A 19,879-nucleotide genomic window follows, 5' to 3' on the forward strand; every position below is an offset into this window, starting at 1 on the left:
AAGACTCTTTGTAGGTATCGATTTGCATGTGTGTTTTTCTTGCTAGATTTGGAATGCGTGGTATTGCATGTGGTTCTTTGTTGTTATGGCATGGGTTTTTCCAGGTGTGACAGTGTTTTCAGCCTAGCCTTGCCATTTTCGGATAGTCATAGTGGGATGGTGTTCTCATGTTTTGGTTGAGCTGGATTGCTGGATGGATTCAAAGTTGAGTGATGTGGAACTTTAAATAATAGAACACATGGCCTAGTAACCCATAAACTAGACTGTGGATTGTTGTAAGCCCAAATTTTGTGTTGCCTCAGTGGGCCTAGGAATCCTCGACCAATGAATGGTGGGATATATGGTAAATCCTAGATGTGGTTGCCCTTGATTAGGCCTACGAATCCTTGCCAATGAATGGTGGGATATACGGCAAATCCTAGAGAGTGGAGTCTCAGTTTAGGGCCAATTGATCCCTGGATCAGACTGTGGATTGCGATAAAGCCTGAGAGACTAGGAGACGGGAAAATTCCTCATGGTGTAAGTGGAGAAATCTAGTGGCATCCATGCTTGTTTTGGCCTAGTGATTTGGTGGAGATCATGGTAAAGCCTGTTACTACAAGATTATTGTGTTGGTCTAGTAATCCGGTGTGGATTGTGGTAAAGGTTGGTTTCTGTTGATGAGGGTGAGGTGGTTTAACCTCGGGATTCCCTAGTTGGTTCTTTTGGTTTGATTCCCACATTCATGCTTGGAACATGGCATGGAGGTGAATGGTTGAAGAGAGAACTGGCTCAGGAATTCTATGGTCAGGTGAAACGTGGTAGTCCCATTCCAGGTTGGCTTTTGCATTCATTAATAAGATATTCTTTCCTTGATATCTTATGTGTAAATGTAAAGGTGTATATGTGGATTTTATGGTTGATGTATCCTTGATATTTATGTTGTTATTATGTTGGTTATAAGCATGTTTTATGATAGTGAATGTATGCCTCTCCTCATGTTTTTATTCGTAAATGAATGAATAATGTATCTATGACCTAATAGATGATAATGCAGCTAATGACACAAGTGAACAATGATTATTAGCGATTCTCAGATAAGTGTGATACCCCTATGCTCAGATCTATTGTTTACACCTGTAGATTATATATTTGTGACATGTTTGGCGAAATGTGTGTCATGGCTAGTAGTGCTCCAGTTAGAGTTTTCTTGGAGAACTTTGGCATTAGATCAAGAAAGGAAAAAAAGGTAAGAGGAAGGAAGGAGCAAGCAAGGAAGAGTAGGATCAAACAACTATAGCAAGACTCTTTGTAGGTATCGATTTGCATGTGTGTTTTTCTTGCTAGATTTGGAATGTGTGGTATTGCATGTGGTTCTTTGTTGTTATGGCATGGGTTTTTCCAGGTGTGACAGTGTTTTCAGCCTAGCCTTGCCATTTTCGGATAGTCATAGTGGGATGGTGTTCTCATGTTTTGGTTGAGCTGGATTGCTGGATGGATTCAAAGTTGAGTGATGTGGAACTCTAAATAATAGAACACATGGCCTAGTAACCCATAAACTAGACTGTGGATTGTTGTAAGCCCAAATTTTGTGTTGCCTCAGTGGGCCTAGGAATCCTCGACCAATGAATGGTGGGATATATGGTAAATCCTAGATGTTGTTGCCCTTGATTAGGCCTACGAATCCTTGCCAGTGAATGGTGGGATATACGGCAAATCCTAGAGAGTGGAGTCTCAGTTTAGGGCCTATTGATCCCTGGATCAGACTGTGGATTGCGGTAAAGCCTGAGAGACTAGGAGATGGGAAAATTCCTCATGGTGTAAGTGGAGAAATCTAGTGGCATCCATGCTTGTTTTGGCCTAGTGATTTGGTGGAGATCATGGTAAAGCCTGTTACTACAAGATTATTGTGTTGGTCTAGTAATCCGATGTGGATTGTGGTAAAGGTTGGTTTCTGTTGATGAGGGTGAGGTGGTTTACCCTCGGGATGCCCTAGTTGGTTCTTTTGGTTTGATTCCCACATTCATGCTTGGAACATGGCATGGAGGTGAATGGTTGAAGAGAGAACTGGCTCAGGAATTCTATGGTCAGGTGAAACGTGGTAGTCCCATCCCAGGTTGGCTTTTGCATTCATTAATAAGATATTCTTTCCTTGATATCTTATGTGTAAATGTAAAGGTGTATATGTGGATTTTATGGTTGATGTATCCTTGATATTTATGTTGTTATTATGTTGGTTATAAGCATGTTTTATGATAGTGAATGTATGGCTCTCCGCATGTTTTTATTCGTAAATGAATGAATAATGTATCTATGACCTAATAGATGATAATGCAGCTAATGACACAAGTGAACAATGATTATTAGCGATTCTCAGATAAGTGTGATACCCCTATGCTCAGATCTATTGTTTACACCTGTATATTATATATTTGTGACATGTTTGACGAAATGTGTGTCATGGCTAGTAGTGCTCCAGTTAGAGTTTTCTTGGAGAACTTTGGCATTAGATCAAGAAAGGAAAAAAAGGTAAGAGGAAGGAAGGAGCAAGCAAGGAAGAGTAGGATCAAACAACTATAGCAAGACTCTTTGTAGGTATCGATTTGCATGTGTGTTTTTCTTGCTAGATTTGGAATGCGTGGTATTGCATGTGGTTCTTTGTTGTTATGGCATGGGTTTTTCCAGGTGTGACAGTGTTTTCAGCCTAGCCTTGCCATTTTCGGATAGTCATAGTGGGATGGTGTTCTCATGTTTTGGTTGAGCTGGATTGCTGGATGGATTCAAAGTTGAGTGATGTGGAACTCTAAATAATAGAACACATGGCCTAGTAACCCATAAACTAGACTGTGGATTGTTGTAAGCCCAAATTTTGTGTTGCCTCAGTGGGCCTAGGAATCCTCGACCAATGAATGGTGGGATATATGGTAAATCCTAGATGTGGTTGCCCTTGATTAGGCCTACGAATCCTTGCCAGTGAATGGTGGGATATACGGCAAATCCTAGAGAGTGGAGTCTCAGTTTAGGGCCTATTGATCCCTGGATCAGACTGTGGATTGCGGTAAAGCCTGAGAGACTAGGAGATGGGAAAATTCCTCATGGTGTAAGTGGAGAAATCTAGTGGCATCCATGCTTGTTTTGGCCTAGTGATTTGGTGGAGATCATGGTAAAGCCTGTTACTACAAGATTATTGTGTTGGTCTAGTAATCCGGTGTGGATTGTGGTAAAGGTTGGTTTCTGTTGATGAGGGTGAGGTGGTTTACCCTCGGGATGCCCTAGTTGGTTCTTTTGGTTTGATTTCCACATTCATGCTTGGAACATGGCATGGAGGTGAATGGTTGAAGAGAGAACTGGCTCAGGAATTCTATGGTCAGGTGAAATGTGGTAGTCCCATCCCAGGTTGGCTTTTGCATTCATTAATAAGATATTCTTTCCTTGATATCTTATGTGTAAATGTAAAGGTGTATATGTGGATTTTATGGTTGATGTATCCTTGATATTTATGTTGTTATTATGTTGGTTATAAGCATGTTTTATGATAGTGATAATGTATGGCTCTCCTCATGTTTTTATTCGTAAATGAATGAATAATGTATCTATGACCTAATAGATGATAATGCAGCTAATGACACAAGTGAACAATGATTATTAGCGATTCTCAGATAAGTGTGATACCCCTATTCTCAAATCTATTGTTTACACCTGTAGATTATATATTTGTGACATGTTTGACGAAATGTGTGTCATGGCTAGTAGTGCTCCAATCTAGACCGTGTCCTTGTTTTTGTAAATACATTGTTACATTGTGTAAATTTATTTCTGAAAGTATCATTGAGTTCTAGGCAGTGACCTAGGCTCTGGTCCTGAAAAAGTGGATCAAATCTCGGAAACGTGGGCACAACACTAGGGAGAAAAGTCCCTGGATGCATGCATACCCATGTTGTGGGAGCGTTTAGAGCCTCCTGGATGTATGCTTGTCCATATCAAGGGAGCATCTGGGGTTTAGTGATCTAAAACTTTAGTTGGTCTCAGGGGTTGGCTACCGAGTGGTTGGGATTGCTCTTGGGAGTTTTGTTGCTAATGTGGAAGGTTTGTATGGTGTGTTTCCATCGATTCCACTTCTTTAAGGTCACCTAGGAGGTTGAATCCCATCATAGTAGCCTCTCGTCACATGTTTACCTAGTTGGTCAGTTACTTGTAGATCTGGGAGAAGAATTAGGGGAATTTTGAGGTCTAAAATGGGCCTCCCAGGAAAAATGTAAAACCAAAATAAACTTTATAAGAACCAATAGGATTCAAGGTTATGATTTCAACCATGGGGGATGATTCACCATTTTTGGAGTGAAAAAGTTAGATTAAAAAATAATAAAACTAGCATTTGCACTAGATGTTGCAAAGGAAACGTCGTAAGGCATAAATTGAGGAACAATCGCAACATGGGAATGGGAAAATCTAAATAAGATGCAAAGATGTAGCAGAAATGAAATTCGAAAGCTGTATAAATTGAAATTGATTTAGGGTGCCTGATTTAGGGTACCTCTCTCTTCCAGCCTCTCTCTCCTCCCCTCTCCCTCCCTATCCCTCTGTCTTCCAGCCTCCCCCTCTCTCCCCCCTCTATATCCCCACCCTTCTCCCCACCTTTATCTCCAACTCTCTATCACCCTCCATACCTCTCTATCTCTCTATCTCTCCTTACATCCCTTCCTCTCTTTATCACCCTCTCTATCTCTCCTTGCATCCCTTCCTCTCTTTAGCACCCTCTCTTCCCCCCTCCTTCATTCTCTCTCCTTGTCACACCCTCTATCCCTCCCTTCGTCTCCTTCTCTCTCACACGCCCTTTCTCCATAATTAACCCCACACATTAAACTTTGCCTCTCTTTCTCTCTATTTTCCCCTTCATCTCTCCCTCCCCTCTCCATCTCTCTCTCTCCCACCCTCTTTATCTCCCTCCCTCGCTCCACCTCTAACTCTCCCTCTCTCCTACTCCCATGCTCCGTCTCTCACACTCCCCCCTCCCCTTCTCTCTCTCTCTATCTCCCCCTCACACTCCCCTTCTATCTCTTAAAAATTCCCAATAATTTTCTCTCTCACTCTTTGTCTCTCCCTCTCCCTATCTCACTCTACCTCTCTCCCTCTCCCTCTCCCTCACCCTGCCCCACTTTCACTTCTCCCGCTCCTCCTCCTACCTACCCCCCATGCCCTCTCTTCCTCAACCACCCTCTCCCTCTCTCTCCATCCCACCTCTCCCTTTCACTCTCTCTTTTTGTATCTCTCTCTCCTCCCCCCCTCCCCTCTGTCCCCTTGTCCCAACCTGCATCCCTCTCCCCATACTCTCTCACTCTCACACACACCCCTTTCACCTCTCCCACTCCTCCTCCATCTTCCCCCCTCTCCCTCACTTCCATTTCTCTTCTTGCCCTCTTCCTCCTCCCCCACTCCCTTCCTCTCTCTCCCTCTTCCCCCTTCTAACTCTCTCTCTCCTCCACCTTTCACCTTTCCTCTCTCACTTGCCCTTCATCACCTCTTCTTTTTATTTTTCAATTAAATTTCCAAAATTAATAATTTCTTAATTAATATTATTAGTACATATACATAAAATTATAATTTTTCTTTCCTTAACATATCTAGACCCTAAATGCAAAAGTATGCATGAGGAAATTTAGTAGCATATTCTTTAAAAAAACATAAATAAATAAATAAATATATATATATATATATATATATATATCCAACTTTCTTTTATTATTAATGTCTCTTTTAATATATAGATATGACACAAAGTATGTATACCATAATTAATTTTAATATGGCTTAACCTCACCATATGAATGGCAAGTTTTATATCATAACTTAAATTCAACTTTAATGAAAGTGACTATAAGAAAATTAAAGGATGTTGTTCACACTTTTTATTTTATATATATAGACAGACAAAGTATATATATCATAATTAATTTTAATATGGCTTAACCTCACCATATGAATGGCAAGTTTTATATCATAAATTAAATTCAACTTTAAGGAAAGTGACTATAAGAAAATTAAAAGATGTTGTTCACACTTTTTATTATATATATATATAGACAGCCAAAGTATATACATCATAATTAATTGTAATATGGCTTAACCTCACCATATGAATGGCAAGTTTTATATCATAAATTAAATTCAACTTTAATGAAAGTGACTATAAGAAAATGAAAGGATGTGGTTCACACTTTTTATTATTTTTTATCCATTTAAGTAGATTAATTAATATTGAATTAAGCGTTACTCTAATTTAATATGAAGGTGATAAATGATTATTTTCGTCTCAGGGAAACATAAAATATTTTTAAACAAAATAATGCTTGGTAAGATCTAGTGTACATTTGAACTAAAAAATATATAAAAACCATCTAGATAAGTGGATAAAAGTCAAAATAGATTGACCTCAAACTACCACAATATATGCATTTTTGTTTTGACTTAAAACATAAGCTTACATTTATATTTATAGTTTAGACGCTTGTGCTGAGAGTGCTGAAGAGCTTTGTCGTGGTATTGGCAGATACATCTCACCAATACATAGGTCCACCATTGTAATTACAAAGAAATGCACACACAATATTGAAACATGTAGAAAAAGATATTGCGAAGGCGGAGGGAGGGCATGAGTTCGAATCCTAATCAACACTTCGAGGGCTTGATCTTTTCCATCGTTAATATGGGCAAAAATCATAAACTTCATGGAAATGGGCGCAAAAATCATTAACTTCATGGAAATGGGGGAGAATTTCATATTGGTGATGATATATAAAAGCATAGGATTATGTTGAGCGAGATAATGTGGTATCATATCTGGTAAAGCTTGTTATTTCATTTTTGCCAATGATACCGCTCTACAAACCCGATTATCTGTATATGATCACCGTTGTTATTATTTTACCCTTACATCGAGGTTTCAATCTTAACTACGTTGAATTGCACACACCATACAACTAGGCTCGACATATTAGATTAAGATGCATTAAAATTATTACCAATCAGCAATTATTGTCGATCAGCTTAAAATTAGTGTGGGTTTTGACACCATAAAACTTCGAAAGCAACAGATTGCAAAAGTAAATAAAAATCTAGCCATAACCAAACCCTCAACAAAATTTATGTTACTCTTGTTTTTCAAAGCCAAGAAGGCTTGATCCAACGACCTTAACCCCCACCCAGAACCACGGACAACGACTTCGCTGAAAATACTTGTAAAGTTTTATCGAGGAAGTTATTAGTGGGCAGTTATAGTGTGTCACTAAACCCAAGAATACCATTGTCTGGAAATTATGTTCTAATCATCATTCCTCAATTTAAGTTATGTTTTCGGGTGTTGGAAAAATGAATATAGTTAAAAAAACCCACCATTCAAAACCTATGTCCCTAGGTCAATGAATGCAGTCAACTGTAGGCTCAATAAAAACACTGATACATCAAATAGAGGGCCGACACATGGCATCAAGCGTATATTAGCCATAATATCAACAGCAATAAGTGTGCCCTTACTGCTGTTGTACAGATCTACTATTGTACCTGGTCACTGACTATGCCCTGCTACTCTAGAGAACACTGCCAGAGCAAAACAAGGTAAAAATTTAAAAAAATAAATCTAATTATATTCTATTGTATTCCACTTCAAGCCATTCTAACTCTGCAGGATTTACGAACATAATGTTTGGGAACTTTGCAAGGTTGTCCTGCAGCCAATCAATTAGCATGTGTTTCAGTTGTAGGGAGGGTGAACCTAGTATGTGGTCACTGTCTTTTGGGTTCATAATGTATCATTCTTGATTTGCATTTTTCTTGTGCAGTAGTGAAATATCAAATGTATTATTCCCAAAACAAGTGATACAAGGTTGAAGAGTGTGGCCATACCTTATTGGATTCTCCTTAAGATTTACCTTCTCTGAATGGATGGCAGGCTCTCTAGTTTTAACAACATTGCATACTTTATGGTGTGTGTGATGAGTCATCATGGCCTATATGCACAAGGAGAGAAGCCTATTTCAAAATTATGCTAACAAGAACAATCTGTATAAAAGGAAATATTACTGCGTCTAATCTGAAAAATAGTGTGACATACAATGAATGGAACTGCCCCACACCTGTCATCATGGCCTATATGCACCAGGAGAGAAGCCTATTTCGAAATTATGCTAACAAGAACAATCTATATAAAAGGAATCTAGAAAAGTTAAGACAATTGTCTAAAAAATAAGAACTAATTCATAATATAAAACTCTAGTGAACCAAATTTCTCCAAATTTACATATTCTTCGTTATTTTCAACACTAACAATGGTTTCTTTCCATGGAAGAAAAGCTTTTAGCTGTCGAATTTTTCATTTTGAGTTTGAGATTGGTGAATGGGTCCACAACGGAGCTGATCGAAAAATTTAAACAGGTAATTTCGCATGATGGAAAATTTTCCACAATCCTCTCGAAAAAAATTGTTACCTAATACATATAGTGGATTCGACGTCAGCCACTCTCTATTGTATCAGCAATTTGTGCAGACTAGCTAATGTTGGATATCATTTGGTATATGTCTAGAATGATATAAATCATCGTTGGAATTCAGTCAATATCTGGTGTTCCGAAAAAACTGCGTTTATAATAATCTTCTAAGACGTAACAGAGATATAAACTAGTTTGGAATACAGTTTTGCGGCATCTCCTTAGGTCAACGTTGTTGGGCAGTGGGTAAAGAACGGGTTATACAAACATAGCTAGTTCATCAACAATGGATGAAATGGAATAAGAAAATTCAGTGACATAGAAGTTCTTGGTTGGTTCACGATCAAAGAAGGACATGGGTTACAAAAATTTGATGCCATAAAATTTCCTTTGCACTTTGACAATGGCAGAAATCTCCTTTCCATTTATGTGCAAATTCATGTTACCGGATAGATATATATATATATATTAAAAAACATTAATGCATCAAAATGCCTTCAAATCTAGAGTACAATGATGTTCTTATTATTTAGGGGATTTGGGTTTCTTCCGGGGAAATTAGAGGAGTAGAAAGTAAAAAAAACTACACATTTTGGTTAATCAGTACAAAACCATATATGCCAGTAGATTTGTAGACTATTAAGAGTTAAAGGAAATTTTCACTCAAATGGGGAGAGAAAAATATCAAAGTCACATTGAATAGAATAGGAAGGCACAGAAGTATCAAAGTCACATTCTCTACATGGGTCAGCCTTGTATCCATCCAATGCATGAAAATATGTTGATTCCTCAACATTCTTTTAATATTCTCCAACTAAGCAAAAACATTGTATCTCTCCACTTGTTTATCATTCATCATCATACCAAGCTGGGTCTTTATCTTCTAGTGTGTAATGAAATTGAGTTGGGGTCTTTGTCTTTGAGTGTAGTGAAATTGAGTTGAGGTATTTGTTTCTCCATCCACTAATATGGCTATGATCGAGAGCCCAACAAGAAATATCCTCCATTATCTTAGATTCCGAATAAGATTGCCTCTCATCATCCACCATGGTTTCCAAATTTCTAATTTCTCAAGGGACAACAATGGAATAAGTTTCGACTGAATCCTGGACAAATGTCTAGGCCTTGCCTTGACCCTGTGAGTTGCTTCCACTGCCACCCCTCCTACTGGATTTCAAATTACATATTATAGATCTGACCAAACAGAACATGTACCTACAACAAGAAACAAAATAGGCTCTAACTTCAACATCATGTAGACCTGTTAGGAAATAATCTAGTTTGAAATAGAATATAAAGGTTTACAAAGAATGGCTACAAGAATTTCCAGATATTCACAACAGTCATGCGTCCTAGAGGTTCCTTGCAAAGAGAGAATAGTCAAAGGAAATCAATAAAATACAATAAGCATCCTTTCATATATCTATCTTAGAAACTTAACCACGAGACTGGCCACCAGAAAAAGACCCTGTGAGAAAATTGGAAGTTGTTGTGCCCAATTTTGTCTTGATTAAGTGACCTCTGCTTCCGCATAGCACATGAGTTGATTCTCTAATGACTCTGTCATCCTCAAGCTGAAGAGACCTGCTCTGATCATCCTCTCCTGCTGTTCGTGAACCACCATCAACCACAAAGATTAGAGAGGCTCTTTTTGTCTGAACCTGGACACTTTTGGATGCTACTGCTTTACACCTTTAATTTTATAAGGCTAGGGCAGCCGCTGGCAATCGTCTCAAGACCTTCATCAGATATTGGGCAATTTTTCATGTATGACAGGATTCATCTTTGCAGGCATTGAAATACCAGAGGCCAAGAAAATTCATGTCATCTTTGCAGGCATTGAAATACCAGAGGCCAAGAAAAAAGAGAGCATGAGATAGTCTAGAAACTAGATAAATTAAGCATAGCCAAAAAAATTCTACATGTACAGAGACACGTGCAGAATGCAACAAGTCAAAAATGTAATTAACATTGTTAAAAATCACCAACCCAATGGAAACGGACCTAAACGCTATAGCTATAACTTTGAATGTCAGCTGACTGATTATACAAGGAATAATCTTCAAAGACAGGAATTGCCTGCTTACTGAAAGATGGTGAAATGCACTGAGATGCATGGATCTATTCTGGAATTTAATTTTGTTTCGGGCATTGCAAGGAAGCCCTAATATACATCACTGAGTTTCATAAACAAACAGTAGTGTTCTGGAAATACAATATGAGGCACTGGATTTCAAATTACATATTATAGATCTGATCAAACAGAAACATGTACCTACAACAAGAAACAAAATAGGCTCTAACTTCAACATCATGTAGACCTGTTAGGAAATAATCTAGTTCGGAATAGAATATAAAGGTTTACAAAGAATGGCTACAAGAATTTCCGGATATTCACAACAGTCATGCGTCCTAGAGGTTCCTTGCAAAGAGGGAATCATCAAAGGAAATCAATAAAATACAATAAGCATCCTTTCATATATCTATCTCAGAAACTTAACCACGAGACTGGCCACCAGAAAAAGACCCTCTGAGCAAATTGGAAGCTGTTGTGCCCAATTTTGTCTTGATTAAGTGACCTTTGCTTACACATAGCACATGAGTTGATTCTCTAATGGCGATGTCATCCCCAAGCTGAAGAGACCTGCTCTGATTATCCTCTCCTGCTGTCTGTGAACCACCATCAATAGCAACGATTAGAGAGGCTCTTTTTTTCTGAACCTGACAGACACTTTTGGATGTTACTGCTTTACACCTTTACTTTTATAAGGCTAGGGCAGCCGCTGGCAACTGTAACAAGACCTTCATCAGATATTGGGAAATTTTTCATGTATGACAGAATTCATATTTGCAGGCATTGAAATACCAGAGGCCAAGAAAAAAGAGAGCATGAGATAGTATAGAAATTAGATAAATTAAGCATAGCCAAAAAAATTCTACATGTACAGAGACAAGTGCAGAATGCAACTGAAACAAGTCAAAAATGTAATTAAGATTGTTAAAAATCACAAACCCAATGGAAACGGACCTAAACAGTGTAGCCAAAACTTTGAATGCCGGCTGACCGATTATACAAGGAAGAATCTTCAAAGACAGGAATTGCCTACTTACTGAAAGATGGTGAAATGCACTGAGATGCATGGATCTATTCTGGAATTTAATTTTGTTTTGGGCATTTCAAGGAAGCCCTAAGACACATGACTAAGTTTCATAAACAAACAGTAGTGTTCTGGAAATACAAAATGAGGTATTGGATTTCAAATTACATATTATAGATCTGATCAAACAGAAACATGTACCTACAACAAGAAACAAAATAGGCTCTAAATTCAACATCATGGCTCTAACTTCAACATCATGTAGACCTGTTAGGAAATAATCCAGTTCGGAATAGAATAGAATAGAAAGGTTTACAAAGAATGGCTGCAAGAATTTCCGGATATTCACAACAGTCTTGCGTCGTAGAGGTTCCTTGCAAAGAGAGAATCGTTAAAGGAAATCAATAAAATACAATAAGAATCCTTTCATATATTTATCTCAGAAACTTAACCACGAGACTGGCCACCAGAAAAAGACCCTCTGAGCAAATTGGAAGCAGTTGTGCCCAATTTTGTCTTGATTAAGTGACCTCTGCTTCCGCATAGCACATGAGTTGATTCTCTAATGACTCTTTGATCCCCAAGCTGAAGAGACCTGCTCTGATCATCCTCTCTTGTTGTTTGTGAACCACCATCAACAGCAACGATTAGAGAGGCTCTTTTTTTCTGAACCTGACAGACACTTTTGGATGTTACTGCTTTACACCTTTAATTTTATAAGGCTAGGGCAGCCGCTGGCAATCGTCACAAGACCTTCATCAGATATTGGGCAATTTTTAATTCATAGCTTCTTCAATGCTATGAACTTACCTGAAATACAAGACATCTCCTTGTCCCCAACACTATCATTGTTCCAGAGTGCCATTCTTTCCAGCACAGGGAAATTGGAAGCCAAGGCACTCAAACTCTCAATTGAAATAGCAATGCCCATCAAGACAAGTTCTTGCATCTGAAGACATTGCCAAGTTCTTGCATCTGAAGACATTTGTTTGCAATGGACAGTAACTCTTCCTCGCCAATTCTTTTGGACTTGCCACTATCAAGGTGCACCTCTCTTAGTTTCCTACATCCATTTGCAACTGCATAAATACCTCGATCAGGACAATCAGACACCCTGCCAATATAAAATACTTCCAGCTTTGAGCACTTTGAAACAGCCATCAAACCTCTATCACCTAAATGCATGTTTTCAATTTGCAATTTCGTCAGCTATTGCAAGTTTCTAGTGTAAATGCATGTTTTCAATTTGCAATTCCGTCAGTTGTTGCAAGTTTCTAGTGCTGATTTCCAACAACTGATCCCAAGACCCCGAATTCCGTGATAAAATGAGCATCCTTAGACACTTGGATCCTGATAATAGTGGGGCAAATAGCTACTCGTTATAAAGATATTTAAGGCACAATCGTTGTAGCTTACCTTGCCCTGGCCCTATTCTTTCCATTTGAACATCTAATCTTCTAAGTCTTTTAGCTGTAAGATCTTCCAGTTCGTTGCAATTCTTAAGTATTGAATTCAAACCCTTCGCTCCAAATCCACATGACCCGCATGAAAATTTCTTAATAGGACCACATACAAGTGAGAAGGACTCTAGACCCTCATCAGTAATCTCGATGCATCCCTTCAGTTTGATCTTATTGAGATGAGTGAAACTCTTTCCAATTAGAGAAAGTGCCTTGTTTTCAATACTGGGAAATTTTCTGGAGCATTTCAGAGTCAGAACAATCGCATGTTCAAATCTATTGATCAGGGCTAGAAGCAAGGAGGAAAGCTCAGTTCAAGCAAGGAGAACTAGGCGTTGCCTGCTTTTCGATTCAATGCGGTGCCATCTAATGTAGACTAGGGAAAAAGCATTTCGATCTTCATTTGTGAGCTTCTGGAAAATCGAGGCCAAGCATTCATCCGGTAAATATACAATGAGATCCCGCTCTAGATACACACCAAACTGTTCGACCTTGTTCTTCTCCAGAAAAAGGCCCATTGGTGGAGGAGCTAAAGAAGAGCTGGATTGACCCATCAGACCTAAGAACTCAATCAGAAAATATTCAATTAGCTTAAGATAAGTTTATGGGTTAAAAAACAGAAGGAAACAAACAAATTTGATCTGAAATTGCGCTTGACAAATTCTTAACCACCTAACAAAGGGAAAGCTGGATATTTTCGGCAAAAACCTAAATTCTAAGACTTGAGGTAACAGTTCCTAATAGTAAAACCAAGAATTTCATGTAAATCCCCAAAACCCTAACTCGGAAAGCACACTAATTGACAAAAGCCACTGATACAATGGAACCACCAAACAAATCGCTACATCATAGAACCAAATCAATGTGTTAAAAACAGAATTCATATCAATATTTACCTCAGCTGCTAGGTATTCAAGCACAGCTGCAAGAAAAATGGGGGCTCCAATCCCAACCCTCTTGGCATATCTGCCATTCTTTAGATATCTGGCGAGCCTTCCAACAGGAAATTGAAGGCTGGCTTTGACTGATTTCGTGACGGGCTTTTTCTTGGATTCTCCCTTTCGGCCCCCTGCACCTTTCCCTAACTTAGCAGAGGTTTCCATAGGTAGCGCTCTGTTAGTTTACAACAATCCAGGAGTTACACAGTACACAATAATGCAGATGCTATGAAGCGAAGACACACCGTCGATCTGCTGGGTCGCATCTCATTTTTATAATTTGTAGTTAAATAAATTGGATGGGTAAGATTATTTATTCGTCTAACAATTAAATCAAAGGCTCATAATTGTACATGTAACCCCAGAGGACCAACACAAACTAATTAATCTACACTTCATAAGTTAATTTAAAAAATTGTCATAAATTATGATTTTTTAGGTATTTGGCATTGATAAGCCATGGTATTGTAACAAAGCCTTCTTACATATTAAAATCTCTACAATAAAGTTGAAATAAATCTCCATAATTAATAATCTTATTTCATGGTTTTAGAAAAAATTTTATATATATATATATATATATATAATTTATTATATTAATAATAACTACACTAATTTAAAATAAAATTTTAATGTAGTTTTAAGATCTCTAACAAAAAAAATTGAATAAAAACATCATTTATTATTATTACTTATAATTTTTCATAAAATTATAATATAATTCGTTATTATGATTTTTTTTATTATAACCCATTAAAAAATCAAATAAATGTTTCCAAAAATTAATAAAAATATTATTTATTATTAATAATTATAATTTGAGATAAAATTATAATATAATTAGTTATTATGATTTTTTTATTACAACCAATTAAAAAATCTAATAAATGTTTCCATATTTACTCTGGATTGATCTCAATCTGAGCTAGTTTTATAATATGTTAATCACGTGGGAGTGGGGAGTGGTGGACAAAAATGGCGAATATACTTGATCAAAGTGTAAATGTGCAATTCGAGGAAGATAATCTGGAAAGAGTGGTTTTCCACTGATTAGCAGAGATAGGACCGTATTCTGGAAATAAGGATTAAAACCCCCACAAACTTGACAAACACATGGAGACCGCCTGTGGTTCTGGCCTTTGGCCTCTGAAGCAAATCTTTCATCATTTTCGAGGGCTTCTCTCTGCAAAGATGCATATGAAACACTATTAACAAGATAATCCATTTAATTGGGGTTTCATGGGGCGATTAAAGGCATAAGAAGCCTACTCCGTGGCTAGAGATTATGTGAAGCTTGAGCAAAATGCGCTTCGATCTTGTGATTCCGCAAGTTTTGCAGGAATAACGGCGCAGATCCTTAGGACGTTTAGAGCCGTTCCCTTCTCCTGTGGCCATTCTGCAGAAACAGAAAACAGTTCGAAACAAACTCAGTAGAATTAAATGAAGCCTGTTGGGTATATAAAAAGATATATAGAATAGAGCATAACTGTGAGTAAACCTATACCGGAAAAAAGGAAGAGACCTCTTTTCTTAGCTAAAGAATAATATATGTAAGCTACCAAGTATATATACAGATTTATTTCCGATATTTATAGGAATAAAAAGTTAGAACCTATTTTTAGGTTAACATTTCAAATGAAAAAGAAAAACAAACAAATAGAACCGAGTGCGAGCTAAGAACAGGTTACATTACACAGCGGCCTGCTCAGCGAGGTTACATTACATTACATCCGGTTTCCATAACTAAATTTTCAAACTATCCATTGCTTTCCATACTCAAGGAACCATTGTTTCTCTCTCATCTTCGGCGACTACAGAAACATGTCAGAGATTGAGGTGAAGGTGAAGCGTTATGGCCGTTGAATTTCAATAGTTTCAGACCCAAATTCCATTAGGTGAGTTGAATTTCCGTGAGTTTACCTTCAAAATTTAAAGATCAATCGCTAAAATTAATGGGGGCTTTAAATTTCCACTGCTAGAATTGTGTTTTGGACTGGTTTCTTGTTTAAGCATTGGGGTTTCTATTGTTTTTCGGAAAATTCGGGCTGAAATTGAAGAATTCTGGAGGTATGGGCAGGGGAGAAATTGCCTACTTAATAAGCAATTGAAATTTCAAGTTTCTCGCTGGCTTTAGAAAATTAGGCTAAAGGCTTAGGGATTCAATTCATAAATATTTGATTGAGAATGTTACATCTGAATATGATTGAGAATGTTACAGCATAATTTCTCGTCTTTGCTCTGTCGCATAATTGCCGGCACTGGTTGCTTGACCTTTTCCATCTGTTGTTTCAACGATTTGCCGCAAAACATTTGCCCAGGGAACTACAAGAAAATACACCCCAAAGTGAATTTGTGCAGGCCATCTTTGCAGGACTGAAAGGCGTCGGTGTAATTTCGACATTGCTATTCTTGATTGAATGATCTTCATCTTCTGCTGAATCGGTAACATTATTGTCAGAGTTTTTCTCTATACAAAGCCCGGGAAATGAGTTGGATGGAGCCGAAACCTTCATCTCAGGAACCACATGGGATTGGGGGGTGTCATTGAATGATGGGCTAATTGATCAAGGCTATTGGAATTGGTTTCCGGAATTAATGATGACGATTTGGGACTTGCAGGGGGCTCTAAGGTACCGCTCATAGGAAAGAATTCAGCTTCGTGTGCATTCAATTCAATTATATCCTCATCCTGGTAGTCATTCATATTTTCTCGCTGCAGAGAACCCTCAAAGACTTCAATCGATTCTCTGTTTAAATGAGAGAGATTCCAACTGAAATAGCCCCCAATTTCTTTGGGGGATGCTGATGAAGTTCTAGTGGAAATCGAGGGAGGTAAAGTTATAGCACTGTGGGCGCTTGCAGGCACATGACCCCTTGATTCTTCTTCTGTCTGCACTGACTTACAAACCCTAGGCCATCTGAAAGGGGCAGAGTCTAGTTTCTCTTTGTGCAGTAACATGATTTTTAAATCAAATACTGCTTGATAATCTCAGATATGGCATTTGAATAAAATGGTAGATGGCAGAGGAATCGTGTATTTATGGTGTGCACAGGAAACTGCAACTGCAAACATTGAATATGTGTAGAGAAAAGTAGGGTTTCGCCCAGTTAATGTTCTTGAAATCAAGGGGTGTTTCTTGATATTGGTGGCTCCACGGGCCAATCCGAGGCGCCTCCTCGCGTATTTTACCTGAAGCCATTTTATCAGATCCTGGGCTGTGTTCCATTGCTCGGCCTCTGCCCCTCATCTCTCCGCCAAGGGCACTCTAATGCAAGCCCAAGGATGCCCTCAAGGTCTCCATGAGAATGCATGCCTCGGGGTGCTTGCCCAATTATAGCTACTCTATTCTCATTCAGGGGTTGTGCCAGGGTGGAATGCTTCAGGAGGCAGGAAAATATACGCTTGAGATGCTGGGCTATGGGTGGAAGCCCAATGCTGCCACTTATGTCGCTTTGGTTGATTCCTACTTGAAGGCACAGAAGGCTGATGAGATGCGGCAGCTGCTGGTAAAGCTGAAGGAGAAGGGGTTCGTCGCCGACGACAAAGCAGATCAGCAGCACATGAAGAGCATGGATCGGTTCAACAGGGGAGTCATGGATATGTTGTTTGGGCAGTATAAGTAGGTGACGTTGAAAGCTTAGGCCTGTAGTTGTACATCTCTCTGTTGCATTTTGTTATTCTTTCTCTTCTGGTAATAAACTCAGAAGGATTGATGCTCTTTGTTTGTTAGGGTTCTCACTGATTATGAGTCTTTTGTCATCTGTCTTGATATTCTGGCCTTGACAAGGCCTAAATTTAAGATCCCCCAACCTGCAGAATAACATTAATATCTGAAATTCTGGCCTTACTTGACAAGGCCTAAATTCAAGATCCCCCAGGAGGTGTGAGGCCACGATTTCTCCTTGGCCTTCATCAGTAACACCCTTGTCCAAGCAATCCACCCCTCCCATGACATCCTCTTGTCCCAAGTTGTACCCCACTCTAACATTAGCCTCAGCCCTGTCTCTGCTTCCTTATCTGCTTCATCATATCTCCCCTGGGAATTGTATATCTAAGTAAGAACAACACGGGGCTCTCCTATGAAAGGATTAAGCTCACAGGCTTTTGCAAGAAGGGTCTCCGCCTTCTCATGGGTCTTCTCCCCAGGGGGCATACAAATAGCTTCCCAATAGAAATCTCTGGCAGTCACCTGATCTGATGGAAATAGAACAGCTCTGCAGTGATCAAACACGGGGGATCACAAGCTCTATTTCTTCAAAACCCCTCTTCTTCTTCTCTTCTTCGTTCTTCTGATTCCTTTCTTCCCTCTGGAGCAGTTTCTCCTCCCTCACAATTACAGTATAGAGAGCTCCCATTCGAGAAATGGAATTCATCCAAAGCCCAGGCTTACCATCCCCAGGCCAGAGAGCAGTCCATGTATTCCCCTTATACGCCGTAATTTGTTATCAAACAGAACGTCCTGAAAACTGAATAGCTGATCAATAAAATCTGCCATGGTCATGAAGAGGAATATGGCAACCAATCTTCTGGGCACCTGAACATCCTCCCCACTTTTGATATGCTTCACTCTCACACCTTCAGCTGGCAATACCTTCTGTATTTTTCTTCTCATTCGGGCAGGACAAACCCTTCCAGCTTCTCCCTGAATTGGATTTTGAGAATCTCATACTTCTCATGGATTCCATCAAGCCATTTGCCATTTTTGTCCTCAATTTCCAATTTTTGGAGCTCCAAGTCTTCTGCCTCAGCTTCTTTCATGGATTTATCTGATTCTTTGAGGGCAGAGACTAATTCTTCATCAGTAAAATGAAAGAGGAGATCATCATGGATGAGGGGCCGCTGACAGTCCAAGGCATCTAGTGGTGATAATCCAAGCCCTTTTTAGGCTGAGCGAGACCTCCTGGAATCATCTCATGGGTCCTGTAGCAGACTGGGTATGTTCTGAGGGTCAGAATATCATTTGCTACCTTATGCTTGATATGAAGGGTTTCTTGAAGTCGATTTCCACATATCCAGGGTCCTGGAATATAGTATCGTCGAGCCAGGGCAAGTGCAAGGTCTCCACATGGAGAAGCACCTGGAAGTACAAGCGTCGATCTGCTGGGTCGCATAGTATACCGTCTAATCAATTGGATGGGTAAGATATTGTCATCGCGGATGGGAGTGAGGGAATCCTTTCTTTGTTGCAAGATGACGACTCAGGATTGTTGAGGCATGGTTAGGGCAACGACCCACGGGAAGCAGGGAAAACACCGCCATTTGCGCACCTTTTTAGAATGAAATCCAGATCTTGTAAAAATCTCTACACTCATTCTATCTCCATGGTACATTTGTCCCTTGATTGATCCAACAATGGAGATTATGGTAGTTCAGTAGAGGTAATAACCATCGTCAGGGTTTCCACTCATTCTTATTGATAAATTGGTTTTGAAAGAGATCCCCTTTTCAGCTAAGGGTTTTTCATTGCTTCTCCTTTCAACTATGGGGGATGATTCACCATTTTTGGCGTGAAAAATTTAGATTAAAAAATAATAAAATAATAAAAGTATTTTTTCAACTCGTGTTTTCAACTTATCTCCCTAAGGTTTTACTCAAATTTCAAGTGAGAGTACTCGTTGGATGAAAAATTTAATTCCTCATCCAAGGAGTACCCATGTTGCATACTATTGATGGACCCTGCTAAATGAAAAATGAGAAATACATGAAAAGACATGATTGCAATCACGTTTTTCATGTATTTCTCATTTTTCATGTAGTAGGGTCCATCAAAAGTATGCAACATGGGTACTCCATGGATGAAGAATTAAAATTCTCATCCAACGAGTGTTTACACTTGAAATTTGAGTAAACTCGTAGGGAGATAAGTTGAAAAAATAGTTTTTTCTTTTTTCCCTCTAAAATTTTATGATGTAATCTAATCTTA

General features: G+C 38.7%; 2 pseudogenes; both read right to left on the reverse strand.

Moving 5' to 3' along the window:
• Positions 1-12,004: 12,004 nt before the first annotated feature.
• On the reverse strand, positions 12,005-13,571 carry LOC149162097 (F-box protein SKIP2 pseudogene; annotated as a pseudogene).
• A 4,157-nt stretch (positions 13,572-17,728) lies between these two features.
• LOC149162098 (uncharacterized) lies at positions 17,729-19,067 on the reverse strand (annotated as a pseudogene).
• Between the last annotated feature and the right edge of the window lie 812 nt (positions 19,068-19,879).

This window comes from Pinus tabuliformis, chromosome 5_2 (genome assembly GCF_031772625.1).
Source record: "Pinus tabuliformis cultivar Carrire ecotype Pingquan chromosome 5_2, CPIR1, whole genome shotgun sequence".
NCBI lineage: Eukaryota > Viridiplantae > Streptophyta > Pinopsida > Pinales > Pinaceae > Pinus > Pinus tabuliformis.